Here is a 9,186-nt window from a genome sequence, read left to right as displayed (position 1 = left end):
ATTTGTGCTTTGAAGTTAATTTGGTTAGATTTGAGTCGTTTGGAGGTCTTTTTACCGGAGAAGTGCATTTTAGAGTATTGGTTTGTCGTCTTTGAGGTAAGTATCTTGCCTAATATTGTGTGGGGGACTTTCCCTTAGGATTTGAGTCTTCTATGTTGATTGGAATTCGTGTACGCGAGGTGGCGAGTGCGTACTCTGACTTATTTGTGGGAAATTGGCCTTTTAGGGTTCGTAGGTCCTTATATTCGCTATGTATGAAGTTATTCTTGATATGACTAAGTTTCATATTTACTAGTTTCACCTCTACATGCTTAATTGAAATTAATTGTTTCATGATTCACTCTTATTGCCTAATTGACTCCTAATTGATTTAACTGAAGAATTGCACCTCTCCTATTGTCATGCTATCTTCCTAGCTGCTTTTCTTATTTGAGAATTATTATTATCCCTCCTGAAATCGTTTAGTCTTAAGTGACGCTAAGATCATCTTTCCAACCTTAAAAGGGGTTTAGATAACATATATCTTTGTTGACTTGCCTTTATTTGGGACTACTTGACTCGTGTTGATTTCCTTGTTATTGACTTGTATATTGTGGGATTATTGCTACATGTTAGTTTTCCCTTTGCTAAACCATTCCCTCTGTGCTAGCATTCTTTTCTGTGGTTATTCCTTGTGAATTGGTTCTACCGTTTCTTTGTGATTTACGGTTCTTGAGTTTATTTACTTGTCATACCTTGTATTATTGTCATTGTTGTTGTTGTACGTGTTGTGGTGATGTATGAGTTTCTGTCATGTTGTAATTGTTATCTCTATTGGTTGTGATGCATATTTACGTTTGGGACTACGGGATGGTATCCCGATAGATCCCCCTGTTGTGCATATTTACTTTGGGACTACGGAACGGTACTCCGGTAGACCCCCCCTGCACATTTACGTTTGGGACTACGGGATGGTATCCCGGTAGATCCCCCTAATGCATATTTAATTTGGGACTATGGAATGGTATTCTGGGAGATCCCCCTGCATATTTACATTTGGGACTATGGGATGGTATCCTGGGAGATACCCTGTTATTATCACTGTGTTCTAAGCTATTGTTTTCTTTGATCCTATCCCTGTGTAAATATTATATGTGATGTTCGTTCTTGTCCTTATACTTACTAGCTAGTATGAACTATGTTAGGACACTTGCACAAGCATACACGTAGCTAAGCACCCTTATCGGATAGGAGGGTTCTTGATATTGCTGTGTATGGACACACACCCTTGTTTATTTGCCTTCCGTGTGAAAATGACTCTATTTGGCACGTGAGTTGTCAGTATGATTATGAGGTGTGATGAGGGCACGGGATGCCAAGTGTTAGGGTTCAGGTATTGGGACCCGTATGGTATGATCATGAGATGAGGTGTCATGGGGTGACTTATATTCGAGGGATATTTATTTGAAAAGATTATATTTGAAAGGCATTTGTTTTGAAAGAACTATTTTTGAAAAATATTTATTTGAAGAAAGTATATTTTGAAATAATTTTTATCACTCGAAGGATCTGACTAATTGGTTGAAGTTTGTGACTAAGACCTAATGTGAAAACTACCGTAGTTCTACACTATGACTTGTCTTTACTGTATTTGTGATTTCGGATTTGGGTTATATTCCTCTTCACTTTATATGTTCTTATTATGGTGTTCCGCTGTTACTTGCTATTTTCCTTCCTTATTGCAAATTTCTGTATTGTTAGCTATATCGCGAGTCTTTATATAGTTATCATGTTCTGTTGTTTCTGTACTTATACTTGTTCAATTTATTAGACCAGTAGGTGTCTTGATAGTTCCTCGTCACTACTCCATCGAGGTTAGTATTGATACTTACTGGGCACCGTTGTGGTATTGTTTGTTAGTAGTTGTGTTGGTCGTTGCTGTGGAGACTCGAGGTAAAGCTGTTGCTGTATTCGCAGGCTTCGGAGTCACCTTCCTATTTTGTATTCACAGTGTTGTACTTATTTCCATACAGTTGTGTTTAGAAGTTGTAGCAAAACTCTGTAGAGTTTATGACTTATACCACCGGTTTTGGGAAGATGTAAATTTCATAAAGATTCTATTTAAAACTATTAGACTTTCTTCATTATGGTTGATATTCAGTAGATGTTAGGCTTAACTAGTCCCTAATACTAGGTGCCACCATGAAACCTAACGGAGGGGAAATTGGGTGGTGACAATGAGGCTAAGCATTGCCTCCGCAATTGCATTAGGCTAAGCACTGTCTTTCCTTGAATGAGACTAAGCATTCCATTTTTTGTATGAGGCTAAGCATTGCCTCTATAATTGTGAGCACCTAATTTTTGTCGTACATGAAAATAACTCCTAAAAATAAATCCAAAATAATTTTAATTGATTTTTAGAAGTTCTTCTTTATTTAGTTGCATTTCATGCATGTTTAATATTTTAAAATCATAAAAAATTGTCACATTTTAATTTCATGCCATCTTAGGTTCAATTTGCATTTAGAAATTAATTACATTGAGTTAATTGCATTATTAAGGAAAAAAATCACAAAAGTGGTCATTTTTACATATTTAGATTTTAGTTTTTAAAATTAGTATTTTTCTTTAATTTTAAGTCAATTAGTTGTTTAATGTTAGAAATAGATAAAGAATTTTAATTTCTACAAAAATAGATTAATTTAGGTCTTAATTAATTTAATTAGTATTTTTAAAATTAAAGAAGAAGAAAAAGAAAACAAAGAAAGAAAGAAAAGAGGATTAAGCTATTTTTGGGTCTAATTTCGGATATGTTTGCATGGCCCAATTCCCTAAATAATGCCCAGCCCGCCTCTCTAACCTGCCCAAACCCCTTATCCTTTAATTTAAAAACCTAGATATCTTAGACAAAAGACAAGGATAAAACACCTCCATTTTAGAAAGACCTAGGAGCGGCGTTCTTGAACAGAAAAAGAACGAGCATCCCCTCCATCTTCCATCTTCCATCTCACTCTCCTCACTCACTCTCCTCACTTGCATCTCATCTCACTCACCCACACTCATAGACTCACAGATATTCACATTCAAGCGGGAATCCATTCACACGCCTCCACGGATTATAAGAGAATTTTGAAATCTAAAACTAAAAAACGAGATCTAAGAATGAGATTTCGGGGACTTTTTTCTGGATTTCAAAGCTATTGAAGGTTGATTTCGCCATGAATTTTCTGTTGTTGTACCGCTAGGATTTTGGAGGGACAACTGAGATGTTATTTGACACCTTTTTTTGGTTGATTCATCTGCTTCTCAGTTGATTGACGCCTTTGAGCTGATCATATCTAGTAAAACTTGAGATGAATTTTCACCTATTCACCTAAAAATGGTATCATAGTACGGATTTGTTGCAGTTCTAAGTGGGTGTTCTTTTTTTTCTGAAAAATAATTTGTTCTCTCTTTCTTGAGCCAATTTTTGCTTTTCTAGAAGCTAACTCACTTCTGACTCTTTCATTCACAAATTCGCCTCACTACAATTTTGTTTATTATTTTCGTTCTTATCAAAAAATGAAAGTACGGATTGGTTCAATACTGATAATTGATGATTGATTGTTCAGATGGCAGTACCTTGATGAATTTTCCATTCGAATTTTATATGCTTGTAATGCTAAAGGTGACTATGTATGCAAAAGTATTAAGTATGCAAAATTGAGATATTAATGCTTTACTTTTCAGGCCCGATTTTAAATCGACCCATTTTGGAGAATGATAACGATTAAGTCTGTCATGACTCCAAACTGGACCCGATAGTGATGGCACCTCTCGTGAAGACAAGGCCAGCGACACAATTCCCAAATTCATTTTTAACAATTTTAAAAAGTCAATTCAAGTCATTTATAAGAATAAATCCCAAAAATTTAGCGAAATAGAACAAGTGCGGAAATAGATACAGCCTGACATCGGGGTGTCACAAGTCACGAGTATCTACTAAGGTATAAATACAACTGAAAATGTAATAAAAACAGTCTAATGAAATGAAGAGGGAGAAAAGCAGTGCAACAACGTCGGGCAGCTACCTTGCTAAACTCTGATGACTCTGCCTCTGATCAACCAATAATCGCTACCGGGTTCAGAAATACCTGAATCTACACACAAGGTGCAGGGAGTAATGTGAGTACTCTATCTTAGTAAGTAATAATATTAAATGAAGACTGAGCGATAAGAAATCACGTAAAGGCACGTCAACAGGCTATAAAGAAGCAGTAAAAGCTAGTAAAAATAATGAAACAGTGGAAATAAGTAAAGTCACTTTAGTTCAGTTTAAGCTTCTTAGAAATGTCGTTTTAACAGTTAAATCAATAAGCAATAGTCCACATGTCCTCAAATCATGGAAAATAACTCAAATGAGAGAGTTGTACCGCAAGCTCACTAGTACTGCCACAACACAATGCTAAGAACCCATCACACACCGTGAAACTAGAACACGCGAATCTAACCCAAAATATCATTCCTCCACATAGTTTCACTACAATGCGCGACCCTTTTCAAACACTAGTCCACATGAATCACCTCAAGTCACCATGCTCAGAATCACCAACCACGCGCTATTGATGTCTAGTACCAAAAGTGAATCACCATAAGCATGGAGAGGCAAATGACATAACACCACATGAAACCCGAAAGAACATAACCAATACACCATCCAACAAGCAACACCCAATACTCTTTCTGCTTAAATTCTGCTATAAGACCCCAATAGAACCGCACTGTATGTGCATATAACCAACAATCACAACTCCTCGTCACACAGAAGGGTAACTCGTAGATAATTCCAGAACACAAATAAGCTCAATAACACTCAATTGGCACATCCCTCAACAATAGAAATTCGGAGTCAACAAATCCGACACGGTGCAGAACACACATCTATACAGACCTACCACTGAACCCTAAATCAACTCTGGTCACCCACAACAGTTAAATACCCTCCGAAAGTCTACAATGACTGAATCACAACATATACTAACTCTGGCCAACCTCGGCTACATTTTTTTCCTCACAGTTCATAACCACGAAACAATCTACTCACGAGAACTCTCAGTCTCCCAATCCATAGAACATACGGATCACCATCTCTGATCTCGACTCCGCCGCCAGAATGTTCACACTTCATCATTTACACGATCATCACACGAGGAATACTTCTAAAATTCTTCTGTGTCACCAGACAAAATTGAATATCAGTAGTCGATCCAACACGAGAGTGCCGCAATACTAAGGAAGTATCCTTAACTCAAACACATTGCCCTTTTCTAAAAAATGTATACCTTCATCAAGTCACCCCAATTACTAATATCATTTCCCTAATCTTCTGAAACTGCCAGTGCTGCCAAAGAATTTACGACCTTCCTTTCAGAACTAAACTGTGACCTTACACATACAAATTTCAGTCCTACACAACATACCACATATACCATTCCATCCTAGGATAACCATGAGAACTTCATATCCATTTCAAGCCACAAGCAACTACATACTCAACTAGCCAAAAACTTTCCATTGATCCCATCTGGAAGAAAATCACTATGCATCCCATACTCCTCATGCTCGTAGAAAAATATGCATCTCTAACCATGGTAGAAACCATCAAGGACTCTCCGAATCCCATTTGCACAAAACTAAACCATCAGGACTGAATCCTTCTAACTCAACCAAGCTACACATGCCACTAAAATCTAAGAGAATTGTCGTGCGACACCTGCAGAAACTCATTACCTCGTAAGCATCCAAAGAACTAATAATATCCTTAATATGCCAATCCGGCCTACTACCCAGCTATCCCATCTATCCTAGTTCCTTCTGATTTACGTTCAACTTGATACTTCTTCTTTCTATAACACCAAAATTCCTTAACCCTAGACTCACCACACGAGACCCAAGCATAAAACCACACCGTCTAAGGCTCATAGGCCGCTGAATACCCTCTTAAATATTCCCAAATGCATTGCATTCAAAATACCTACCCGGAAGTGACTCCCCGCGAACCCAAAGCCATTACCTTCACCTTCTTGATACTGATATATATAGAATCCCATAATGATATAGAAATACCACGAGTCTTGACATCCTCCATTGCAAACCTCAATTTCTAGCCAAATATACAACTTGAAAATCTCCAATTATTACATGTAAAATCTTGAACCCATTAGAACCATTCTCGAAAGTCACCCACTCCACTCAAACCACAATTAGACCGATCAAACGAACCGGACAACCTATGCTCCATTAGCACTCCGACACCGCAGAATGTAACCTCACCTTAATGCAACCAAGCAACTTCCTGTTCTATGCACTGTACATCCTTTACCAATAACAACTCAAGGCATTCCATGATCCTCATACACTCATAAATCATAACATAACCTTTATTGAAATTTCCTTTACTCGAGCCATCCTCGGTCTCAACCTCCTTAAGCCATAACTGATTCACCAGTACGCCTCAAACTGGAACCAACATAGCACATGACCGTGTAATCAACTAATCAATAGCAGACTCCCCCACTTAGATCTAAGCCATAGATCAAAACACACAATAACTCATGATGCATATACTCTATTACTATCATAATACCACAGTAGATTAAAATCAATCCTTTATAAGCTCGTGCAACACAGACCATCTAATACTTCAAATCTTCTGCAAATCTCGCATTCACCATCGTAACAGTCAAGCCCACTTTCTTAGGCGACCCATATTCAAATTGCAACACATATATTTCACTAGTAATAGAGATTTTCCAATAAACAACATAAAGGATCAAACAAACTTCAGAACACTCCGCAGGAGATAATCCACCTGTATCGCCTCAAACTAACATCTCTTTATACCCTTCCACCGTCATAAACATTACGTAGTCACTAATCTTCCTAAGTCTGAACTCGTATCACAATGTGAAATCTACTTCACTTCCCAACTAGGAAACATGAAAAGGTCCTTCAACACGCCCACAATTTGAGCTGTACATCAAATCACGATGGAAATCAAGCACCGGATAGTTCTTACTACCCCCAAGCAAACTATTCTTGTCTTGTCCAAATCATGTGTACACATCTCGTAGTCACATCATACTCATCACGTAGCTATCAAGTCATCACTCCCACTAATAGGGACACTATCGGACATACAAATCCAAAAGCACATGCTCACACAATCAACGCCTCAGTGCTCCAGCTATAGGCAAAAACCCGGCCTCAATTCCTCCAGACTGGCCCAACATCAACACACAGAGATCACCTCTCGCCCCTCGACCAGGGAATCACAAGCCATCGATGTACATCTGATACTGAGCGCTCATGCGCGCATATGAATGCGTGGAAGGAATTCAAGGAGTTACATTTCAAGGTGAATTAAGGACGCACGATAGGAGTTCAAGAATGTGAAGTTTTTCCTAAAGGTTTTGCAGCCTCCCGAGGATAAGTACAGACGTCTCTGTACCGATCCGCGAGACTCTACTAAACTTTCTCATGACTCGTGTGACCTACGAAACCTAGTCTATGATACCAAATTGTCACGACCCCAAATCGGACTCAGTCGTGATGGTGCCTCTCGTGAAGACAAGGCCAGATGACATAATTCCCAAATTCATTTTTAAAAAATTTAATAAGTCAACTCAAGTCATTTATAAGAATAAATCCCAAAAATTTAGCGAAATAAAACAAGTGCGGAAATAGATACAGCCCGACATCGGGGTGTCACAAGTCACGAGCATCTACTAAGGTCTAAATACAACTGAAAGTATGAAAATGTACTAAATACAGTCTAATGAAATCAAGAGGGAGAAAACAGTGATGTGAACGTCGGGCAGCTACCTTGCTAAACTCCGATGACTTTGCCTCTAATCAACCAATACCCGCTACCGGGTTCAGAAATACCTGAATCTACACACAAGGTGCAAGGAGTAATATGATTACTCTGAGAGTAATAATAATAAATAAAGACTATGCGATCAGAAATCACGTAAAGGCACGTCAACAGGCTATAAAGAAGAAGAAAAAGCTAGTAAAAACAATGAAATAGTGGAAATATGTAAAGTCACTTTAGTTCAGTTTAAGCTTCTTTAGAAATGCCTTTTTAACAGTTAAGCAATTATATGCAAGCAGCTAGAACAAATAAACACATAAGAATCCGCCCATCGAGCAATATCATGGAACAATCACCAGCCCCTCGGGCTATATCTCATATCACAACGAGTACCCGCGTTCACTAGGGGTGTGCAGACTACTAGAGGGGTCCCTTACGGCCCAAGCGCAATATCAAGCCATCTCGTGGCATAATCACATAGGCTCTCGGCCTCACATTAACAAACCACCTCGTGGTGTACAACTCTCAGGCCCTCGGCTTCATAATCATAGTCAGGTGTTTCCTCACAACATAGGCCCTCAGCCTTACTACGTATGAATCTAACAAGCCACTCGGGCAACGGTAAAACATGATGCTCAGTCCAAAATATCATTTTAAGTGTTAAAGTAGAGTAAACATGGCTGAGTTATGAAAACAATAGAATATAGCATGACTGAGTTCAAGCATAAAGTCAAAACAATGAGAAAATATCAGTAAAAATCCCCTAAGCATTGAAATAGTTAGCACAAATCCCAAATAAGGCATTCAACCCAAAACATGATGATAGCAAACAGTTTTCAGTCAAATACGAGGTAAAACAATCATTCGGGATGGACTAAGTCACAATCCCCAACAGTGCATGATCCCACGCTCGTCATCTAGCATGTGTGTTACCTCAATATAGCACAACGATGTGCAATCCGAGGTTTCATACCCTCAAGACAACATTTACAATCATTACTCACCTCAATCCGACCAAAATCCTACTCTGAAATGCCTTTGCCCCTTGAATCGGCCTCTAATCGACCCGAATCTAGCCACAGTTAATTCAATTCAGTCAATACTAATTATAGGAATTTATTTCATTTGAAAATACTAATTTTTCCACAAAATCCGAAATTTAACTAAAAATCGTCTGTGGGGCCCACGTCTCGAAATCTGACGAAACTCACAAATTCATTCAACCACGAGTCTAATCATACCAAAATTACTAAATTCCGATAACATTTCTACCCTCAAATCCTCAAATTTATCCAAGAGGGTTTTCAAACTTTTCCAACTTAAAATCACCAATTAAATGTTAAAAACAACGA

Source organism: Nicotiana sylvestris, chromosome 4 (assembly GCF_000393655.2).
Source record: "Nicotiana sylvestris chromosome 4, ASM39365v2, whole genome shotgun sequence".
Classification (NCBI taxonomy): Eukaryota; Viridiplantae; Streptophyta; class Magnoliopsida; order Solanales; family Solanaceae; genus Nicotiana; species Nicotiana sylvestris.
Note: the sequence above shows the minus strand (reverse complement) of the source record.